This window comes from Corylus avellana, chromosome ca7 (assembly GCF_901000735.1).
Source record: "Corylus avellana chromosome ca7, CavTom2PMs-1.0".
Classification (NCBI taxonomy): Eukaryota; Viridiplantae; Streptophyta; class Magnoliopsida; order Fagales; family Betulaceae; genus Corylus; species Corylus avellana.
In genome coordinates, this window is record NC_081547.1 from 18,035,397 (window position 1) to 18,060,717 (window position 25,321).

Sequence of the window (25,321 nt, forward strand, 5' to 3'; positions counted from 1 at the left end):
GGAGAGCAGCTACAATGTTGGCCCTTGTCACTTCAACTTCTCGGCCTTGCATAGTGGAAGAGAGAGCAGCCAATCTGTTGCAATCATGGGAGAGGTTGGTATAGAATTCGATCACCAACTTTCGGTAAGTAGTGGAGGTGACTGGCTTGAAAAGCTTTTTGAGCCCTCGACGCTTGAATTCAGCGACCGCCCATTGAGTCACCTCAAGGTTTTGGAAGTTTTCGCGAATGGCGAAGGTGGTCTCAAACAGCAGCTCCCGTTCTTCAAAAGTTGGTGGGGGAGAAATAGCTTGGGCCTCGGACCCCTTGTAGGATGCAGCGCGAGTTCTTGGCATCATGAGCTTGATTGGAAACTTTTGGCAAACACCTGGTGTGCACTGCAGATGGCCAATGTTGCAAAACAAGGCAACACTACTCAAAGCCCCCTGCAAAAACAAAAATCCAACCACAGAAGGGCAATATGGGTGGATAAACACCCACAATTGCAAAAAGAATGAGAAAAAAAAAAATGGAGGTTGGGGGAGTGATCGAAGTTGGGGAGTTGATGGGAATGGGTAAGGGGTTGTGTGGTTATGTGGGGGAAAAGTTGTGGTACGGTGACCGGAGAGGAGAATCGTGTCCGGTAGTGGTGAAAAAAAAAACGGTGGATGAGTGGTGTTAGTGGAGTTGTGCCGGTGTTGGGTGCTTGGAGAACTTGTATGGCGTAGTGAGAGTGTGAGGGGCAATAGGGGAGACAGTGACCTAAAATAGGTCATGTGGTGTGCTGTCTAAGTGCGCTCGATCACACTCGGCCAAGGGTGTGCGTGTATGGGTGAGGTACGCTCGAGCGCACCCAAGGTGCGTTCGATCGCACTAACAGAATGTTTAAAGCCAAAATTCGGTTACTGCGCTCGAGCGCATACTTGCTGCGATCGATCGTAGTAACAAAATGTTAAAAAGAAATTTTTTTTTTTGGAATGCATAATATACCACATTGTTTTGAAATAAAAAGGAGATGCAAAAGATAAGTGAGAACATATGGAAAGTAAAGAATTTGATATAATGGGAGACAAATATGGAAAACTATACCGCCTTTAGTGGCTTCAGTACCACTGTTCTGAGTAGATGCGCTTGAGCTCCTGGGCTGCTTAAATGCTTCTACTAGGAGTTTTAGTGTCACTAGTGAAGAGAGCTGCACTTGAGTTCCACATAATGTGGTTCACGTGCCCTTGGTGGTGTAGGGACAGGACTTCCTTCACAAGTCAACAATTTCGGTTCCACATAGAACTCCTCCTTGATATGTGTTTTGTAATGATGGACCTTGGGTCTTTTCTTGTGGAGCTTGCTGTCCTCACTTGCTTCATATCTCAAGTCATCCCATTCATCCAGCAGCAGCTTTCTTTAGGTACTTATATATTGTGGACTAGCTTGAAAAGGTTGCTTTGCTCCACTGATGTCCTCAGCAACATATGCATAGACTAGCCCAGTGTCCTGACTTGTGAACTTATGAGTGAGGGGGGTCCTTACTGGATCTTCCTGTGAATTCTGCAAAACTGGCTCACTAACACTTTGGATCATATAAGCATCAAAACACTTTAAATCATCATGAGGTAATATCATTGCATCAAATATTTTGAACTCTATTGTCTCACGATTCACCTTCATACTTACTTTACCCTTTTTCACACCTATTGTAGTATCAACAGTTCTCATAAAGGGTCTTCCTAAGATGATAGGCAAGGGTGATGGCATAGGAGATTCTTCCACATCTAACACAATGAAGTCAGCAGGTAAAATAAATGTACCTACCTTTACCAACACATCCTTAAGTATACCTCTCAGTCTTTTGATGCTTCTGTCTACCAATTGCAAGGTAACAGAGGTTGGTTGAAGCTCCCCAAAACCCAGCTTTTCATATACCATGTAAGGCAGCAAATTGACCCCTACTCCCAGATCCAGCAATGCATGCTCAAAAAGATGGTCTCTTATCCTACAAGGAATGGTAAAACTACCCGGATCTGTTAGCTTTGGTGGTAGTTTTGCAACATCCCACCCCAATGACACACAATATTGTCCGCTTTTGGCTCCCCTCGAACCAGACTTCCCAAGAGGTCACCCATCTTGGTACTACTCCAGCAGAAGGACGCTTAACTGTGGAGTTCTGATGGGATCATGACCATCACGACTTTAAAACGCGTTGTTGTCATTAAGGGTGTAGTATACATTTAAGCACATCCTCATCTTCATACCCAGGCGATGTGGGATGTCACAAGTTTTCTCAACAAAACTGCACTTACTTCTTCGGTTAAGGCCACTGTCTCATGCTCCTGAAATCTCCTTTTGCTAATGCAACAATCCTTTAAAAATTTAGCATATGAAGGAATCCGTTTAATTGCATCTAACAAGGGAATATTGATTTCTACCTTCCTCAAAGTTTCAAAGATATCCATAAGTTGCTTTTCTTGCTTTGGTTTGACTAACCTTTGAGGAAAGGGGGGTGCATTTACCTTCTCCATTTTGTTTACCTTAGAGGTTGATGGTTCATCTAGAGTTGCTTGAGGTGGCTCTTCAGTTCCAATGACTTTACCATTTCTGAGCACTATGACTGCTTTCAGTTGCTGGTGACTCCCTCAGTTAGGTATTGTTTGAGCTGGAAATTCTCCTTGCTTCCTCTCACTCAGCTCCTTTGCCATCTGCCCTATTTGCACTTTTAGTCTTTGAATGGCTTGATTAGTCTTTGTATTGAACTGTTTTTGATCAGCTGTGAATTGCTGTTGTGAGATCACCAGGTTGTGTATCATATTCTCCAATTGGCTCAACTTTGACTCTTGAGTTGGTTGGCTTCCTTGTTGGGCCCCCTTCTGTTGTCCTTGATTGTTACTCCAAGAGAAATTGGGATGGTTGCGCCATCCTGGATTGTAAGTGTTGGAGTATGGATTGTTCTTGTGGGGGTAATTGTTTTGTCCCACATAATTTACCGCTTCTTGCTCTATAAATGGAGATAAAGGACATGTCTCAGAAGTGTGATCTAAATGGGAACAAATAGCACATACCTGGATTGGTGTGTCCTATTGCAGAGGTGATATTTTCTGAACAGTCATGGCCTTGACAATCATGTCCAACTTCTTTTCCGCAGCGGCCATCTGATTGGGAGATCCCCCATTGAGGTTCACTTCATACATGCCTTTGCTCTTGACTGCTCACCTTCCTCTAGAGCAGAATTGCTAGGAATGCTCACTTAATGTCTCAAAAAGCTCCATTGCTTCCTCACTACTCTTCTCCATAAGTTCTCCTCCACAAGCTGAATCAACCATCCCTTTATTAGTATCATCTAAACCTTCATAGAAAATTTGTACCTGATCATCTTGAGGGATGTTGTGATGTGGGCGCTTTAGAAGCAATGAATTGAAGTGATCCCATGCCTCGAAGAATAGATCTCCATCTCGTTGTTAGAACATTTGGAGTTCCCTTTTAAGTGGTCTTGTCTTTTGGGCTGAGAAAAACTTCTTTAGAAACTTGGTGGCTAATTCTTCCCAAGTATGGATAGAATCTGCAGGCCAAGAATTATGCCACAGTTTAGCATTATCTTTCAAAGAGAAAGGAAAGAGAACTAACCTGAGTCTCTCTGGAGTTAGGCCTTGGACATGCTGCAACTTGCATAAATCAAAGAATTCTTTACGATGCAAGTTGGGATCCTCAGTAGCTGTGCCTCTGAAGTGAGTCAATGCATTAAGGATTTGAGGAGAAATATAATAGCTGCCTTCCACCTCCGGTTGATATGCTATGCATGAGGGTTGATGGAGGTTTGCTGGAACAAATGCATGCTTCATCGGTCTCTGCACCGTGGTAGATTTGCCTCTAATGGTCATGGCCCAATTGGATTCTCTTGCAAATATTCCATCTCAATTTCTTCCTCTTCTTCTTTGTCTCTAGGTCGTTGTCGAATTGTACGCTCAATTTTAGGATCGAGTGGAATGACGGTTGAGTCTTGAGATCGACAACCTTGCATCAATTGAATTGCTTATTCAGTTAGGCAGCTTCAGTGCTGCTGGTCCGGATGCTCCCTGGAACTGCTCTAGATCACAAGGTGGTGTGCTCGATCGCACTCAGCTGACGTTCGATCGCAATCACAGAATGCTAGTCCGCACCCTGAAACAGAAAACAGAAAAACTTAAGAATCAACATAAAATATTTTTGATAAAAACAAAATTGAAAATTGAAAATTAAAATAACACAACTAAAGGAAAATAATTTTAAACAAAATTCGCCGCAATCCCCTGCAAGTTCTGCAACGGCGCTAAAAACATGTTGTTCACAATCACCTACCTAAATTAAGAGGCAAATAACTAGATGTTTTACCCGCAAGTGCACAAGGTCAACATAGTAGTATAGTGTGCAAATACAAGGTCATTCCCACGAGGATTGCTGAATCTTGTCTAAAATCAATTCCCAAAGTAAAATAAAACAAAAGATTGGATTTAAGTTGATAATGATAAAAAGGTAGGGCTTTGATATCCACCACTAATTATATTTAGCTAATATATCAATATGCCAATGTTTTGATCATGTTATGAATATCTAATGTTTGTCAACCTAAGGGCATTGGTGTCTACTCCTTAAGCTATTGATTTCCCTAAGCAACGAATTAGGTATGGTGTCTCCTCTAATTCTTTTCTTTTTTCAATGATTTAGCATGGGTGTCTACTAAGTTGTTTTTTAAGAAAGCATAAAACTGTGGAAATCGACAAACACATGAGGCCTAGGGCATGGGTGTCTACTCCCGGTTCCCCATGTTGATTAACCCAAGAATCCAGTGTGGATTTCTTTGTTACTTATGTTAAACTCAGAACTCGGTCATCCAAATTGATTTAACTAACTAGTCCATACCACATGCACATGTCGATCAGGCACACACATATGAGGAATTCATGAAACTAGGTATTAATCAAGTTAGACATCAAAATAAGATCATCACAAAGGCGCCAATATTGAATATTAACAAAACATAACTAGGGCTTCAATCTTGCCCTACTAATTAAGTTAGTTACACATAAAGTTTATGTTAAACATCTTCACAAAAGAAAAGAAAAGAAAAGAATAAACCCGAAACTTGAACTTGAAGAGCTCCAATTCTTCTCCTTCCCAAAGCATACTAATTCTAAAGGCTTAAGGGTCTATTTATAGGCTTTAGAAGTCCTTGACAAACTAGTAAACCTAGGAATTTCGTAGGGTTTCAAAACCTATTACAATTAGGAGTTGGAAAACCGTAATATGGAAATATTAGCATTCTGGCCGCCACTTGATATGTCCTCTGCGCACGGGTGCAATCAATCATAACTCATGTGCGCTCGATTGCACATGGCTGCTTCACACTTTGTCTTCTTTGGTACTGCGCTCGATCACAGTGTCAGGGGCTCCAACTTTTCCCATTTTCTCTCTTTGAGCCCAAATCTTCCAGTTTTACTTCAATTTCTTCCAAAAGCCTACAAAAGTATGGAAAACACAAAAAGGAATTAAAATGGCCTAATTAACTAAAACTAAAGGATTAAAACATATAAGTTAAGAGCTGAAAATATGAATTTTTTAACACTTAACAAATGACGGTTGAATCTTGAGATCGACGACCTTGCATCAATTGAGTTGCTTCTTTAGTCAAAGCAGCTTCAGTGCTGCTGGTCCGGATGCTCCCTAGAACTGTGCTCGATCGCAGGTTGGTGCGCTCGATCGCACTCGACTGGCGTTCGATCGTAATAATAGAATCGCAAGTCCGCAACCTAAAACAGAAAATAGGAAAGTTAGGAAAAATGAAAAATCTTTTTCATTTTTGATAACAACTAAATTTAAAACTGAAAGTAAAATGACACAACTAAAGGAAAATAATTTTAAACAAAATTCGCCGCAATCCCCGGCAATTGCGCCAAAAACTTGTTGTCACAATTATCTACCTAAATTAATAGGCAAATAACTGGATGTTTTACCCGCAAGTGCACGAGATCAACACACTAGTATAGTGTGCAATACGGGGTCATTCCCATGAGGATTGCAAAATCTTGTCTAAAATCAATTCCCAAAATAAAACAAGAAATTGGATTTAAATTGATAATGATAAAAAGATAGGGCTTTGATATCCACCACTAATTATATTTAGCTAATAGATCAATATGCCAATGTTTTGATCATGTTATGTCTATCTAATGTTTGTCAACCTAAGGGCATGGGTGTATACTCCTTAAGTTATAGATTTTTCAAAGCAACGAGTTAGGCATGGGTGTATACTCTAACTCTTTTCTTTCCTAAAGGATTTAACATGAAGTATACTAAGTTGTTCTTTAGGAAAGCATATTCTCTGTGGAAATCGACAAACACATGAGGCCTAGGCCATGGGTGTATACTCCCGGTTCCCCATGTTGATTAACCCGAGAACCCGGTGTGGATTACTTTTGTTACTTAAGTTAAACCCAAGACTCGGTCATCCAAATTGATTTAACTAAATAGTCCATACCACCTGCACATGTTGATCAGGCACACATATATGAGGAATTCATGAAAACATGCATTAATCAATTTAGATATCACAACAAGATCATCACAAAAGCGCCAATATTGAATATTAACTAAACATGACTAGGGCTACAATCTAACTCTATTAAATAAATTAGTTACACATGAAGTTGATGTTAAACATCTTCATAAAATAAAAGAAAAGAAAGGAAAAGAATAAACCCGAAACTTGAACTTGAAGAGCTCCAATTCTTCCCCTTGCAAAAGTATTTATATTCTAGAGGCTTAAGGGCCTATTTATAGGCTTTTAGGAATACTCTAGAACCCCTAAAAATTGTAGGGTTTTAGCCCTAGTTCGCACTAAGCTACAAAACCCTAAAGTGCTCTTTCCATAACCGGGCTAGCGGCTATCTTGGCCATCACGCATGGGTGCGCTCGATTGCAGCCCGTGTGCGATCGATCATAACTTTGCGATTGATCCTCCTTGTGCCTACGCTCGATCGTGGTTGCCTTGCATGTTGCCATCCTTGCCTGTAGTGCGCTCGATCGCAACTCCCTTGCGATCGATCGCTCTACAAAGCCTTCCAAAATCCAAAATAGCTCCTTTTCGGTCCAAAACTTCTGAGTTTGCTTCTTTTTCTTCCAATGACCTGCAAAATCAAAGAAAACATATAAAAGAACTAAAATGGCCTAATTAACTAAAACTAAAGGATTAAAACATGTAAGTTAAGAGCAAAAATTATGAATATTTTAACACTTAACAACGATAGTGAAGAACAAGGATAACGAGTTGGTCCCAACTCGTGTTCAATCTGGATAGAGAGTATGTATAGACTACCGTAAGTTGAATGCCACCACCAGGAAAAACCATTTCCGAGTTCCATTCATTGACCAAATGGTGGAGCGCTTAGCTGGGCACGAGTACTATTGCTTTTTGGATGGTTATTCTGGATATAACCAGGACCCTTTGGACCCCGAAGATCAAGAGAAGGCTACTTTCACCTGTCCTTTTGGGATGTTTGCCTACTGTTGCGTGCCCTATGGGTTATGCAATACACCCGCTACCTTTTAGCGGTGCATGATTAGCATCTTTTCTGACATGGTAGAACGTTTCCTGGAGATTTTCATGGAAGACTTCTCCATCTTCGGTTCATCATTTGAGGAGTGTCTACAATCCCTCACTCTAGTCTTAGTGCAGTGCAAAGAAAAGAACCTTATGTTAAATTGGGAGAAATGCCATTTGATGGTAGAACAAGGAATTTTTCTGGGGCACGTCATCTCTCATTGTGGGATTGAGGTTGACAAAGCGAAGGTGGATCTGATTTCCAACCTTCCACCTCCGTGTACAGTGAAGGAGGTTTGTTCTTTTATGGGCCATGTAGGCTACAGCCAATTCATCCAAGAATTTAGCAAGATTGCTAGGCCCTTGTGCAAGTTATTGGTGAAAGATACCCCATTTGTATTTGATGAGGACTGCAAGAAAGCATTTGGGGATCTGAAGAGAATTATGACGCCACACCCATTGTTTAGCCACCCAACTAGGGTGTACCTCTTGAGATCATGTGTGACGCGTCTGATTATGTAGTCAGAGCTATCATGGGGCAGCATGTTGATAAACTCCCCCACGTCATCTACTATGCGAGCAAGATCTTAAACGATGCACAACTCAACTACTCCACTACTAAAAAGGAGTTGCTTGCAGTCGTTTTTGTGTTGGACAAGTTCAGATCCTACTTGTTAGGATCTAAAGTCATTATCTACTCGTATCTAAAGTATCTTTTCTCCAAAAAAAGATGCTAAATCTCATCTTATCCAGTGGATCTTGTTACTTTAGGAGTTCAACATAGAGATTCGGGATAAGACGGGTTCTGAAAATGTGGTGGCAGATCAGTTGTCTAAGTTGACTGTAGATTTCACTGAGGACGCCATTCCCATTTCTGAGACATTTCCTGAAGAGTAATTGATGCACAATGCTAACAATCATGCACCATGGTTTGTTGATATAGTAAACTATCTTGCCACCGGCCAAATGCCTTAGCATTGGGGATGACAAGATAAGTCCAAATTTTTAGACATGGCGAAGTACTTTTTCTGGGACGATCCTTATCTTTTCAAGTATTGTCCCGATCAGATCATTAGGAGGTGTATACTTGAGCATGACCAATCCAATGTCATCTCCTTTTGTCATGATCATGCCTAAGGAGGCCATTTTAGTGCACGGAAGACCACTGCAGAGATTTTGCAGTGCGAATTTTATTGGCCTACCCTATTTTGAGACTCTCACACTTATTGTACCTCTTGTGAGCGTTGCCAGAAGCTAGGGAGTATTTCAAGACGGCATATGATCCCCTCAATCCCATTTTGATTGTTGAGATCTTTTACGTGTGGGGCATTGATTTCATCGAAGCTTTTCCCAAACTCCTTTGGCTACCTCCATATCCTCGTTGCTGTGGACTATGTGTCCAAATGGGCGGAGGCTGTTGCATGCAAAACCAATGACCCTAGAGTTGTGGTCCAGTTTTTGAAGGACACTATCTTTGCTCGTTTTGGTACTCCTCGAGCGATCATAGGTGATGGAGGTTAGCATTTTTGCAACAGGATTTTTGAGCAATTGATGAAGAAGTATTTCATCACGCATAAGGTTGCCACCCCATATCACCCACAGATGAGTGGACATGTGGAGATTTGAAATCGAGAGATCAAAAGAATTTTGGAAAATACTGTAAATCCTACAAGAAAAGATTGGTCTCTGGGATTGAATGATGCGACGTGGGCTTACCGTACAGTTTTCAAGACCCCAATTGGCATGTCTCCATATCATCTTGTGTACATCAAAGCATGTCACCTATTGGTGGAGTTGGAGCATAGAGCATATTGGGCCATTAAGTAGCTAAACTTCAATCTTACTAAAGCTGGCTAAAAAAGGAACCTCCAACTCAATGAATTAGAGGAGCATAGGAAAGATGCATATGATTGTGCAAGGTTGTGCAGGGAACAAATGAAGAAGGCTCATGACCAGAGCATTTTGAGATGAGCTTTTGAACCTAGTCAGAAAGTTCTTCTTTACAATTCACGTCTGCATCCTTTCCCAGGCAAGATCAAATCCCGATGGCCAGGCCCATTTATTATTCGGTCAATTTTTCCTCATGGGGCCATTGAGATTGAGGATCCAAAGAATGGCAAAACATTTAAGCTAAATGGACAAAGGCTGAAACTATTCTTGGAGTTGAAGAGTCTGAATATTGAGACAACACTATTAGAGGATCCTAGTTATCCGAAGTGATTGTCGTCTACCGTGGAGAGGCTGGCCGAAGACTATAAACTTAGCACTTGTGGGAGGCAACCCTCATTCTTTTATTCCCTGGCATTTGATTTTGTTTGCTTGTTTTGTTTTTGTTTTTGTTTCGTTTTTCAGGACAAGTGTCTGTGATTCAAGTTTGGGGGAACGTTCTCTTATGTGATGCCCGACATGTGCCACCCGTCTCGATATTGTATTTCTGGCCACATTAGGGACAATGTGTCATTTTAGTTTGGGGGTGGGAAAGACATTTCTGTCCATTTCTTGTTATTTTTGTGTTGTTGTTTGTGTGTTAAAAAAAAAAAAAAAAATTGTGTTATGTTGTTGATTGAGCATGAGTTACACCTTAAATGTGATTTGCATGTCATTGGTTTGTTTAACATCTTGAACACAACATGTCATTAGAAATTTGAGTCTTTTGACTCATTTTTGGATTAGAGGGACTTCAAATGTTTAAGTTGGTCATCACAAGCACATTAGCATAGGGTCTGTGAGGTATGAGATTTGAATTGATTAGGGTGTATCTTGAGATTTTTAGGATGAATTGTGGATGAATAAACTTGGCTTGATTTAAAAAATAAATAAAAAATCATCATCATCACTTTGAGTTTATCATTGAGTAATTGGACCTCTTGCCTCATTAAACATTGAATGTTCGCGTAAAAAGATGTTAAATTCAAGATTGGTTGATTGTATGGCTAGTTTGGCTTTGTAGCCTTGTTGACTTGAGTCATTAAGCTCTTAGGGATGTTTTTACATCTAGTGCCCTAAACCCATATGGTTTGGGAGTCACTGGTTCAAGACTCATTACATAGGTCAATAAGAAAGGTTAAGGGAGCTGAACATTGCACAGCCTACAAAAAAAAAAAAAAAAAATTGCATATCTTAACTAAAACCTTTGTTGTTTTTATCTGAGAGAATTCCTATGAATTTTGAGGTACACCAAACTTTGAGAAAAATTGAAACCTCATGACTTTATGTTAATCTCACTTTGCACTTATTGGAGCATGTGTTGTCTCAAATTTCCATCTATGAGTGATTGTGATTGTGGTATTGAGTTTTTTCAACCTGCTTATGATGTATAAACCATGTGTTTGGTGGAAGTTCATGTTTGTCAATAACATAATGCGAAAATGTTTGTGGGGATCATTGCTGTTAAACCCTCACGAGACTTCACTCATCCTCTAGGGTTGTTGCATATGCTAAATGCAATCGTCAATACCACGACACCGGACTTATGTTTCATGCTTTGAGTTTGTTTTTCATTTCGTTTTGCTAAGGGACTAGCAAAATATAAGTTTAGGGGTAGTTGTTGAGTGCCAAATATGCATATTGCATTTTTGGGCCCCTTAATTTGTATTTGCTAAACCTTTAGCTGTGTTCTAATGTTTTTGTTAGTTTTTGGTGTCTTAGCGTTATGCAGGTTGTTAAGAGAAAACTACGGTTTTAAGGTGAAAATTGCGATGAAATGAAAACAAGTGAAATTCTAGAAGTTGGACCGAGCGCACAGTACTACACTTGAGCGCATCTGTGTGACCATGTTCGAGCGAAGTCCTGCACTCACCCAAGCAAGCAATGCCCATGCGCTACGCCGCAGAAGCACTGAAGAAGTCCCGAGTATGCTCAAATGCACCTAGTGTGCGATCGAGCGCACTCAGGCTGACCTGGCAAGGCCAAAACCCTATGTTTTTTTTAGTATTTATAGCATATTTTTTTGTTGTAAAACATGTTGGGAGGCGCCGTTGAGCTCTTGGAACATTTCTCTTTGTAAGTTTACGCTTTTAGATGTTTTTTTATTGAATTTAGAATGTTGTTTTTAGGCATGAGAGGCTAAAGCCTTCAACTAAGGTTGAAGAAGAAGCCTCGTCATTGATATATTGTTACATTCTAGATTTTTGGTCGTACAGTTTTGATTTTAATATATTCAATGTTTCATTTCAAGTCATAAGATTAAATGCTTTTAATTGATTGTTTGATCATTAACTTTGCAAAAAATTGGATATTTGACGTGTTTCATCTGACGGATACATCGAATCATTCAATTGAAATCGGATATCCATTGTGATTCATTTATCAAACGGATACATTGGGGGGGTGTTTGGCAAATGGGATGGCCTAAACACTGTAGTTGATGTAGATTGATGTGAAAAAAAGTAAGAATGTTTGGTATAAAAAAAATGAAAAAGTGGTATGGAAAAATGAAAAAGTTTTGTTTTGTAGTAATTTTTTTATTTGAATAATATAAATATATATATATATATATTTTTTTTGGAAAGATATTTGAATAATAATAAAAAGTGAATGATTTGATATTAAAAGTGAAAAAGTTAGAATGTTTTGATGTTGATTTTTTTGGGAAATTGTGATAAACAGTGTTTAGCCCATCCCCATCCCCATCCTCATTACCAAACAAACCCTGGATGATTTGATTTCAATTGGGTATTCGTTGTGATTTATCAATTGTTTGGATTCATTGGATGTTTTAATATACATTTGAGCTTTATTGTTTGTAGATTGTATGAACAAAATACGGGAGTGTAAGGTTTTGATTTGGTGCGGTGGATTGTGAGAACTTTAGTCTTTTAATTCATTTTCATTTACTTTATATTTTTTGTATGACAAAATTACACTAAATTTGGAACTAGGTTAAAATAGGATTTGTCTAAATAGAAATTGATTTTCTTGACGTCATTCCCTGTGGATTCGACCTCGCACTTGCATACACTATATTGTAAACGACTCATGCGCTTGCGAGTATCATTTTAAACTCACAACATGATACAGAGAGAAACTAAGGGTTCGTTTGGTAAATGATTTCGTTTCGGTTTCGGTTCAATATTGTAGTAAAAATTGATTGATGTGAAAAAAAAGTAAGAATGTTTTTTTTTAAAAAGTGAAAAAATAAGAATATTTGATATGGAAAAATGAAAAAATTTTGTTTTTTAGCAATTTTTTACTTGAATAGTATTAAAAAATTATTGATGTGATGTAAAATGTAAGAAAATGTTGGAAAAATGAAAAAGTGGGATGAATAGTGTTGTGCGAAAATCATGCCAAAATTGTTTATCATACGGACCCAAAGTAAAGCAAACAAGGAAATGAGAAGACATCAGGCTGTAATGGTTGTCGCACAAAACATGGACCTTAAATCATGGGATTGCCGACTTGTTGGGTGTGTTTGGCAAAGGAGTGGGCCGGACCGGACACAAAGACCCAAAAAATTCATCTCAAAATCAACCCCAACATTCTTACTTTTTACATCATATCAATCACTTTTTATTACTATTCAAATAAAAAAATCACTACAAAACAAATTTTTTCACTTTTTTATACAAAACATTCTTACTTTTTTCTCTCACATCAATCAAATCTGCTACAATTCCGGCCTACTTCCTTTTTCAAGCCCTTTGCCAAACACACAAAATGGAGTGTGCTGCGGTGCTAAAGGTTATCCTTTAACACAGGAGACAAGGTTTTTTTTGTTTGTGAAGAAAAAGTTATATATAAGTGCTGCCATTTTTCGTTCAACATTAAAGGAGTTAAGGAAGAAGGTGGAATCTTGGTGCCAAGTCGTTGCAAGAACTTTTGACTTGTTTGATCTTTCTCTTTGATATACTCGTGTCAATCCTGTCCCATTATCCCTGTTTTGTTTTCCCCTGTTCTTTTGTCTCAAATTTCGGAATGGTCAAAATGTTTAATCTTGGCTAGATTTTTGTGAATGATGAGACCAGGATGTATTGAAGAGAATAAAATTAGGGGAAAATGCATTTGACCCTCCTAATGTTTCAGCCCATTTGCAATTCGGACTCTAATATTTAAAAATTGGCAATGTACCTCAATAAAGTATCAAAAATTTGCAATGCGACCCATCTGTCAATAATTTCGTTTTCTCTAATGAAAATTATTGAAAAGACTTAATTGCCCTTGTATTTTTAAAAACCTAATAAAAAATAGCAGAAAAAATAAAAAATAAAACTGAGGGCAGCTATAGCCACTCCCTTTGGCCATTTTGGAGGTGGTTTTGGCCACCCCCATTTGGTCGCTTGGGGGTGGCTGAACCACCTCATGGGCCGTGGGGGTGGATCGACACCCCAATCCGGCCATTTGGGGGTGGCTCTAGCCCCAATGGGTTTGGAGGTGGTTTCGGTCACCCCCATTTAGCCTTTTGGGGGTGGCCAACCCACCCCATGGGCTATGGGGTTGGCTCGCCACCCCCAATCCCACTAGATGGGGGTGGCTGGATGGCCAAAGGGGGTGGCTACGACCACCACCAAAGATTTTTATATATATATTGGCTTTTTTAATTAGGAACATTTTTAGAATTTCATAAAAAAAATACGGGGCAATTTTGGAAATCAGAGATAAAAAGAAATGCACGTGTGCCGCACGTGTGAAATTTTCAGTTAAATTAGACTTAAATGGTTAACGGATAGATCATATTGCAAATTTTTTATACTTTGTTGGGATACATTGTCAATTTTTAAACATTTGAGTCCGAATTGCAAATGGAATGAAACATTAGGTAAATTGCATTTTTCCCATAAAATTATAATAACGTTGATTTATACTGTAAAACACCAAATTATCATTGCATCCATGTATCTGCATGGTTTCACTGATTGGGATATGTAGGTATTTAGGAATCTCAATCAGTTCATATTGGATTGGTGTAGTGGCATGGCTGTTCCTAACACTATACAATACAGAAAGTCAAACGGGAAATGAGAAAAGGTGGCACAAAAAGTATTGAGGGAATAACAATAGCTACTTGCTTCAAATTTGGGTTGGAGACTAATGTAGAGCGAGTTTAAAGGGAATAGCAACAATGCAAAGGATGAGACAGATTGAAGTTTTTGTAGAGTAACAAGTTTTAATTACAAATATAATGAATTATTTTCGTATTGAAATGTATTGACAAATCACATGTATGGAGAAATTAAGTTTATTCATACTATTAATAATATTTCTAGCTACAAGAACAATATCCATCATCAAATAACAAGAAATACAATACGGAAGAAAGCAAGTGCAACGGAACACATTGTCTCATATTAAAGCACAATAACCATTATTATTAATCAAATGTATAGCCAGCTATCATCATTACCACCAAAGATGTCCATGGAAACCGAATATACCTAAGGATATAGACGGTTTGACAATCTTTTTAAGCTATCAAAAACAGTATAATAGCATCCATACATAAAATCCTCAATTAAATTATAGCACCGTTGTTGCCAATGAGGACAAATATAAAGAAGAGTAGCTACGCCTAAGAAGAAAATAATATAAGATGCAGAAAAGCTTGTAGAGAAAAATTGAGGATCTACGTCATACCATTTCCCTTCACTTCTATTCGAATATTTTGTTGGTGATGGATGTGACTTGTCTGCTCCGATGCAACTATTCTCTAGTGGTTTTCCGCAAAGCAATGGATTTCCTTCGTAACTACTTTTCTCAAATGTTCCAAATTGTGCTTTCATGTCTGGAACCTTACCCGATAAGTTGTTGTAAGCTACAGTGAACACTGCGAGAAAGTTTAGATCAATCAATATTGAAGGAATTTCTCCACTCAAATTGTTGTGAGAAAGGTCTAAACTCTCCAGCTGGGCCAAATTTGAGAATGTTTGTGAAATGGAACCTGCCAAGAGATTGTAAGACAAGTTCAATGGACGAATTGAAGATAGCTCTCCTATTTCTGGTGGGGTTCTACCTGTTAGCTTGTTGCATGACAAATCCAATCCAGACATGTAATTCAAGATATCACCACTGTAGGAGTTATACCTGTATTTTGTTACAAACTCAACCTCAAATTGTTGATGATATTCTATCTCCGCGTTATATCTTTCACTATTCCATTCTAGGAGCCCTTGGAATGTGGAACCTACTCCTTTTAACCAATTCCCATAAGGATATTCTTTGTAGACAACACCAACTATCTTGCCAAATGATATGTTGTGAAAGCAGTGCGGTATTGTCCCAGAAAGAGAGTTATTCGAAAGATCCATTATGCCTATATTATTTAACCAACACAACTTATTTGGAATTATACCATTGAAATGGTTGCCCCTCAACAAAAGTATTTTTAAGTTAGAAAGTGAACCAATTTCTTCAGGGATGCTACCAAAAAAGTTGTTATCTCTAAGGTCGAACGTTAGAAGAGAAGATGAATTGAAAATAGCTTTTGGTATTGGTCCTGTAAGTTTGTTTCCTTGCAAACGTAGGTGCTTAACTAGCTGTAGATTCAAGCACGAAGGTAACGATCCTGAAAGTGAGTTATGAGAAACGTCTACTAATTGAAATGAGTCTATTCCGCAAGGAATCTCACCTTCAAAAGAATTGTTACTCACAACAAGAGTCGACAAAATTGTCATGTTTCCCATTCATCCAAGAATTGTTCCTGACATGTTGTTGCTAATATCCAAATACCATAGTGTAGTCCATCCCAAGGGTATAGCTGGTAGAGTGCCTGTGAACTGATTGTTGTTTAATTTCAGAAATATTAAATTTATCTTCAAGTGCTTTGAGAAAAACTCACCGCTAAAGTGATTATTGCATAACTTCAAAACAAACAAGGAGGTGCAGTTGGAAACCAATTCCTTCAGTAACTCTCCCGAGAAATTATTAAAGGACAAGTCCAATATCTGCAAATAACTCATGTCACCAACTGAGGACGGAAGATAACCTTCAAAATGATTTTTGGAAAGATTTAGATATTCTAAGTATGGAGTTATCTTTCCAATATTTTCTTGGAGTTGCCCTTCCAAGTAATTGCTAGAGACATCCATAGACAAAATACTCTTGTAGCGATCTGGTGGCAAACGAAATTGACCCTTGAAAGAATTATTCCGAAGATTTAGCTCTTGAAGTCCTATATTGTTTTCAAGCAACCAAATGGGGAAGCTTCCTTTCGAATTATTGTGAGATAGATCAATTGTTTCCAAATTGTGCTGGTCAAAGAGAAACTTGGGAATATTTCTGGTGAGCTTATTCAAATTACATTTACGGAGTACAAGGACCTTTAATTGAAACGAGAGGTTTCGACTCACGTAACTTTCGGTTTCTATCCCAAGCTTGTTGTTTTCACCCGCCAATATAATCGCCTCAAGGTTAGAGTGATTAGCAAACAAGCTGAATGACAATAGGCCCTCAAAAAGATTATAACTAAGATCAATGTACCCAAGTTATGTTGGACTGGCCATTAGATATGAAGAGATGTTTCCAGTGAATTGGTTTTGAGATATATCTAACAATCTAAGCGACGTCATATTGTTTAGGCATGATGGAAGGATCCCTTCAAATAAATTATCAGTAAGATCTAACTCTTCAAGCTTCTTCAGTGTGCACAACTCTGTCAAAAGCAAGACAAATCAGTTTTTATATAGGGGATTTAAAAGGAAAAAATAAACCATGCTTCTTCCCCTTTTATCATATCTATTCTTAATAAATTCTAGTTCATTAATTACAATCAAGTACAACTAACAAATTGTAAACACTGGATTTTATAGTCAATTCTTACCTTTAGGTAAAATGCTATTGAGCTAGTTGTGAGCTAATGATATAGCCTTCAAAGCAGATAGTGCCCCAATATTTGGAGAAATACTTCCGGTGAAAGAATTTCTACTCAAATCTAAAATCTCCAACCTATTGAAATTATACAAACCTACCACAAGTAAAGAGAGATAGTGTCAACAAAATCTTTAAGATGGCATATCGACCGATATTAAGTTGAAATTCTCACATTCTTAATCAATTGTAAATCATTAATTATAATTAGGGTAAACTCCATATACCCTCATCAAACTACCACCAAATTGACAATGTACCTCCAAAACTTTCAATTGTGACAATGTTCCCTCCAAATTACAAAAATATTGTCAATGTCCCCCCTAAGACTATCAAAAAGATAAAAATGTCCATATGTATTTCTCAATAAGACAAAAATACCCCTATAAATTCAAAAAACTAAATAAAATAAATAAATTTTTAATTTTTTTTTAAAACAAAACAAAAAATTTTAATTTAAAAAGAAAGATTTTTTTTTTTAAAAAAAAAAATTATTATTTTTTAAATGAGTACCCTTTAAAGCCGTGATTTTTGTTTAAAAAAAAAAAAAAAACAAACAACCTGATTTTCATATCCTTATTTAAAAAGAAATTAGAAATTCTTTATTTTCCTTTAAACGAAAAATAACAGCTGACTTTTTTTTAAAATCAGAAATTTTATTTTAAAAGTTATAGTAAAAATATTTTCATAACAAACAACAAAAAAAATTAATTTTTCTTATATTAATGGATTTTTTTTAAAAAAATATTAAATTGCTTTCACCCTTTTTAATTTTTTTTTTTTTTTAATTTTTAGGGTTTAGGGTTTTTCACAAGTTTTAGCATTTTGTTTTATTTTACTAAGAGTAGTTTCGTTATTGGTATGAACATTGACAATTTTTGATAGTTTGGGGGAGAAATTGTCACAATTAAAAGTTTAAGGGGGATATTGTCAATTGTGTGGTAGTTTGAGAAGGGTATATAGACTTTCCCCTTATAATTAAGACAAAAAAATTATAAGTACTTGATTTTATATATTCTTACCTTGAGGTAAATTGCCATTGAGGTGATTGTGAGCAAATGATATAACCTTCAGAGTAGATAGTGCCCCGATAGATGGAGAAATACTTCCAGTGAAAGAATTTCCACTCAGATCCAAAATCTCAAACCTACTAAAATTAGACAAACCTGCAACGAGTGAAGAGAGATAGTGTCAACAACAAAATTTTCAGAATGGCATACCAACTAATATTAAATAGACATTATCTTTTAATTGAAATATATATCAGTCTTTGAAATGAGATGATGGATTCTTTTTACTCGGGCTTGGTAGTTGTCCATTAAGTCCATTATCTCACAAGATGAGGACAACATTTGTCAGATCAGAATTATAAAACGAATTATGGAAGACCTAGTATAATTTTTTTTTTTTTTTTTAAAAAAAAAACAATTAAATAGCCTAGATTTGGTATATATATTAACATTTACCATACTGAAGTTACAATTAAGAATTTTATAAATTTATGAGACAAAATTTGAAACTATTTAGTTTAAAAATAATAATTAGGATATTAAGAATTCGCCATGAATTATCTTCAAAACTTTAGAGTATTCTAATCTGCTATAGGATTGACAAACACTAACATCAGTAGTGGTAGAAAAGCACCTAAAAAAATCCAAATAATTCATTGTAGAGAGAAGTAATTCAGACTTAGCTGTATATGCAGTCCTTTGTTTAGCTTAATTGAAAAAAAAAAAAGAATTAAAAAAAAAAAAAGGGATTGTCTGATGACTTTTCCAGACAAATTTTCCCGTAATCAAATAAGAATAGGATTATTAAGCTCATGGTTATCCATCAAGAAAATTAAATTTTCTTTCACGGAAAAGAAATTTTATTTTTATTTGTAAGTTATATACAATGCACTCAATAACTTGGTTCAAGTACAATTTGATAATATACCAAAAGAAGTACAATTTGAGCTGTAACTTACTGGCTATAATAAACACGTGTGTTGATCACATTAGCATAAAATATTTTTGGGTTTGAGAAAAAACATCTCAACTGCCATTTCTAAATATATTAAAAACCTTGGAAATTAGATCATCTTATCACCATGTTTTATATTAAACATTAACCTGCTTTACAATGAAAATACTATAAACTGGTCGTACTAAGGAAACTAATGACTAATGTCCATTGAATAAAACGGTGAAATATTATATTGATGATAAATAATAATTAAATATCTGTTAAAAAAGATAAATAATATTTTACCTTTAAAAATATAAGAGTTACTGCATTTATGCCTAATAACCATTATCTACTGTTGGGAGCTTAAATTATATATTTAAGGGATCATGCTCCAAAACATTTGGACTTCTTCAATTTGATTTCTCACAAAACTGTTCCTCCTTAACTAATTTTGAAGTTTTCTGTTATTTTTATTTTATTGAAACTAAATGCAAATTTTTAGAGGGCTTTTCCTTACTATGGGAGGATAAAATTTTTGAAATTAGGAGACAAAAGTGAAAAACGGAAAATCAAGGGTCTAAGAATAGTTTCTTTTTATGAAGATTCTTATTTTTTGTAAATGAGTAAATAATTTAAAAAATAGGTGTAAAGTAGTCATGAAGTAATTCGAAATTTCAAACTCAAGTCTGTCTCTCTCACATGCACACATTACCTTGGATTGTTAGGGAGCCATTGAGTTCATTATAACTTAAATCCAACTTCGCCAAGTTTTCGAAAGCCGATAATTTTGCATTAAACATAGCATACAAATTTCAAACATGATTGGAACTACTTGTAGTTTCTATAAAGTTACACAAAAGATCAACATATATACCTTGGGCAGGAAATGATCCTTCTATCTGATTCGAAGCAAGATTTAGATTCTTAATGGATTTGATTGCACTTAAAGATTCTATGATGCTTCGATTGAAATTGTTGTAACTAAGATGCATGTAGCGTCTCCAGGTTCTCCATTTTTGACAAGTTTTCAAACCCTGTAGTAAATTTATTAAAAAAAAAAGTGAAAAAAACAAATATGCAATTCATAGTATTTAGAAGAAAAATAAAAATTTATAACTTACTAACTAGATATGCACAATTCAAACTTGTTATCACTTCATAATCATAAGTATTCCGTGACAAATTGAAATGCATAATATATCTTTGGCTTACTATCGCCACCAAGACTTTTGGAAGAGAAGGCAACATCGCAACAACCTCTAGAAGATAAACACAAGACACGATGATCATTTGTATCATTATATGTATCAATGGAGTCAGTCATTCAATTCAAAAAAAATAAAAAAAAATAAAAAAATTAAGTTCTAATGAACTTAAAAAGTTATTTGCCTCTCAAGTCTCAATCAAAGGTGTTGGGGAGAAAATCTCCCCTAGTGGTCCCCATTTGTTTACACTTATTTACCATATGCCATTACCTACTCACCTAATGACATGTGTCCACATTTTTTGCATCTTTGGATAAAAGAAGGAAAGAACGAGGAGAAGGGCTCTCTATATTTTTCCTCTTCCTCTCACACGCACGCCTCTCTCTCTCTCTCTCTCTGACGACCATCTCTCCCTCTCATTTCTTGCACACCTCTCTCAACACACTGACTTATGGATAACTAGATGCGAACTTTCATTGTCTTTCTTACCCAAAAATAAAGATATTAACTTAACCATTAGAGAGTCTTCGACACCAATCAGAAATCCGTTGACCTTTTTTTTTGTTTTGCAAGAACCTCATTGTTGTACAAGAAGTCCCTTCATATCTTAGCCATCAAGAAAATTGCTAGATAGCAAATTCTTAGACTCAAAACGCTCCAACAAAAGGCATGGATAATGCAAATTTGCCTTCAACCAGCCACCTCCAAGAAAGGAATCCTTATATGGCAGATTATTATCAGCGATTGACAACACAACCCTATATGGTCAATTATTATAATGGCATTTAGTCTTATTTTTCAATTTAGTTTTAGAGTATCAATAAAATTTCAGTCTTTCGAATTTAATCTATGTTTGCCTGTTTGGGGTGACTAGGGCCTTTCTCTTCCATAATCGTTATTTTCTTTCTTCCTCACTTCCCTGTATAGTCTTCAATTATTTATTTCTGCTGCTATCATACATTGTTAGAATAATCCTAATTTTGCCTCGCATCAATTGGTTTCAGAGCTTAATGTCTTTGTGGAGTGATTTTTTTTTTTTTTTTTCATTAGTTTTCATGGCGGGTGGTATTGGTCGGTGTGGATAGGTTCCGAATGTCACCTACCATGAACGCAATGTACAAGACGTGATAATTGAAGACTTGTAGACGTAAGTTCCAGAGTTAACTCAGTGTTTAGTGGCGTGAAACTTGGAGATATATCGCGATATTAACGATCGCAATTCAGAATCTAATTTCGAGAACTCGTATAACAATCCTGTTCTAGTTTAGGATCAATGTTACTGAGATGAACGGCATGGAGACTTAGGTTTTAGAGTTGAGCTTCCTGAATTTTTTGACACTCTCGCTGCCTTGACTATTGCTAGCAAGCTTAAAGGCCATCTACAAATTCATCTCATGTGGAGGAGGAAGATGAATTTGTTAAGAAAGATTCTTCAGTAGATTGAGCCTCTACACCAATCTATAACATTTATCCTAACGAAGAAGAGTTATTGGAGGAGGAAAGTTTTGTGGTTGATATAGTAAAATTTATTAAAGAAAACAATGACTATCATGTGTTTGGTGAAAGTCCATAGAACGAAGGATCTCAGTTGAGTCATAAGAAAATCATTTATGTTGATTTATTTGGGATTGAGAATTTTGTATCAAATTCTCCTAATAATAGTTTGGATGTTGTTTTCGCATGTTGGATGACAATTTTAATTCTTGTGTTCAAGAAAGAAGATTCTCTAGAGACTTTTATGGAGCGTAATTTGGAGAAATTGTTTTTCATATGTTAGCTCCAAAAGCTTGCTATTCTTGCGTGAGCTCACGACTTACTGCATTGAGGTTCTATGGTTCCAAGGTTGAAATTTTTTTGCTCAATGCTTCTCTAGAGTGATGTCAAGCAGATACTACGGTATCTTAAACATAAGATCTCTCATGGTTTATTCTTTAGAAAGTCTTCGTCTATACAGCTCACAGCCTACTCTCACAGCCTACTCTGATGCGGGTTGAATTGGTTAGAAGTTCTAATGACCGTCGGTCCAGAAGTGATTACTATATTTTTCTTGGTCCTAATCTCATATCTTGAAGCTCCAGCAAGCAATCAACAATTTCTAGATCAAGCACAGAGGCTACGTATCAGGCGTTTGCAAATACAACCACTTAGATCATTTGGGTACAGTCCCTCAAAAAATAACTTGATCTACAAGCTTCAAAACCACCTATTCTCTTCTATGTCAACATTGAATCAACTCACCTTACAAGTAACCCTGTATTTCACGCTCGAACAAAGTATATTGAAATAGATTTTCATTACGTTCGAGACAAAGTGGCGTCTTAAGATCTTGATGTTCGATTTTTATCAAGTAAGGACCAACTTGTAGACAATCTCACAAAGCCATTGCTTTCATCAAAATTTACCTCTCTTTGTTCAAACCTCAACGTCCGTGACCTACCATTGGGTTTGAGGGGGTGTATTGGAATAGAGACATTAGAAGAGAAGGAATCATCACGAATAACTCTAGAAGACAAGAACAAGCCAGATGACAAGTTGCAATTAAGACAAGCTAGCCTTCTTCCTTTTATAAGGATTTCTCATGATCAGGTTGTAATTAATACAATTACAAAGCAGAGCTCCTAACCTAATCAAGGGAGTTAGTCATTCAGTTGAAAGTGTTTTATTTCTAATAAAGATTCATTGCCTTAGGGGATATAAGTCCACTAGTAAGAGATAATAAAGAAGTGAACATAATCACAAATTAAGTACTATTAAAGATAGATTTGAAATGATAATCATAAATATAAAAGGAAGGAGGCGAGCTTTATATAGTAGATTACCTGTAGCTGTACTCCAATGTTCAAAAGAATTTCTTGCAAGACTCAATCTCTTAAGTGATGCAAATCTACTTAGAGATGGTATAATGCTATAATCAAAGGAATTATAACCAAGGTTCAATATCTCCAACTTTCGAAGTACTGAAAGGCTTTCAAATCCTGGAAGAAAATTATTGGAAGACCCAAAAAAGAATTTCATCATATGCTTCAATACAAAAATTCAAAAGTAACTTGATAAAAATCTTTAGAGTGATCTATTTTCAAATTGGTTTTCATCCTCTTGAACCTTAAGATTGATGCTTCTTACCTTGTAGTGGCAGGGAACCATTATAGTTATTCCAGCTTATATCTAGCTTGTTCAAGTTTCTCAATGCAAATAACTCTGCATTCCAAATTAGAGAGAAATGAAAATTAGTAAGAACTAAGTATAACCAACGGTATCAAATTGTAGATGCTCTCATAAGATATAGGATAGAAGAAACTGCCTTGAGCAGGAAAGTATCCATGCAACTTATTATGAGCAAGATTCAAAGTCTCAAGAGATGTCACTGCACCCAAAGATTTTAGAATGCTATTATTATCAAAGCAGTTGTAACCAAGGTCTAAAATTCCCAGATTCCTTAAGCTTGAGAGCTTTCCAAATCCTACAAAAAGGAAAAAAAAGAAAAAGTTACTGGTTGATTGAGGAATTATTAATTAAAACAATGCATGAAATGAAACTATTTATACCAGAGCCTAGACGGCAATTCTTTCGGTTGGGGACCACGCCTAGCTCCCGCTCTTGTGGTTACCTTCATTTGGTAGGCAACCTCGAATTGCATTGCCAGACAGATTAAGACTTCTGAGCTCCTTGAAAGGCAGCAACAGGGACACGTTTAGCAACCAACGCTTCTTATCTGCATATTCATCTGCTTCATAATGAACTTCATAGAAATAAGGATCTTGCTTTATGTTGTAGAGGGAAAGATCGATCACGTGAGTGGTGGTGGAGTTGCACGTGACCCTCTCCCAACCGCAACACTCACTCTTGGGGTCGTCAATCCACGACCGAAGAAGGCCGCGGTGTTCATAAATATTGGATTCCAGAAACGCCTTCAATTTCAGCAGACTAATCCGCTCTTCCTCGAAGCAGCCTGTGTGATCATGAATTTGAACAAACACTAGTAAACCCCACAGCAAGGCTTTCACAAAAGGCCACTGATGCATTGAGAAATGTTGTTTCATTTCTAGCTATACCAGCTTTTCTCCTTTGCACACTGACGGGAGAGGCCTCATATATATATATATATATATATATATATATAAGTTTGCTTCCGAATACACAATTAATGGGTCCACAGCAAAACTTGTATGTCCAAAAAATTCTTCTCTTGTGTGAAAATTTTGTCGAAAGTAGTCGTTACGATCTAAATGGGAAACTGCTTTCAGGTGGTATCTGAATCTGTTTGTTTCTCAGAAAATGATTTCTTTAGTTTTTTTTTTTATCCTCAAATTAATATTTATAATCTTCATTTTTTACATGTTAACACTTTCCCCATGTAAAGTTCGTTTGCTATCCACGCAGAAAACCCAAAATTTACAACTTAAATCCAATGTTAATATCATTCTTTATTTTAATTTACATAAGGCATATATACTTGGGGCTGGTTTGGAATTGTGTTTGAGGGACTTAAAAGTAAAGTTTGTTTGAAAAAAAAAGTACACATACTTTTGGCAAAAGCTTAAAAATGAAGTTTTTGCAAAAAAAAAATGTTTTTTTTGACTTAAAAGCTGTATTTCTCAAACGCAATATCAAACAAACTCTTAGGCCCTATTTGGTTTGCGGAATAGACTCCTAAAATGGAATAGTCATTCTCTTGTTTGGTAAGGTTCTATTCTTGAGAATAGTTATTTCCGTGGAAATGACTAATCACATACAAACAGTAATAGCTATTCCTCTAAAAATGAGAGGAATAGTTATTCCTAAAGGAATTGAATAGGTTTTCCAAAAACACTCATATTTTATTT

At 36.5% G+C, this 25,321-nt stretch overlaps 1 pseudogene; it reads right to left on the reverse strand.

Moving 5' to 3' along the window:
• Positions 1 to 14,915: 14,915 nt before the first annotated feature.
• On the reverse strand, positions 14,916 to 24,538 carry LOC132187951 (cuscuta receptor 1-like; annotated as a pseudogene).
• Positions 24,539 to 25,321: the final 783 nt, after the last annotated feature.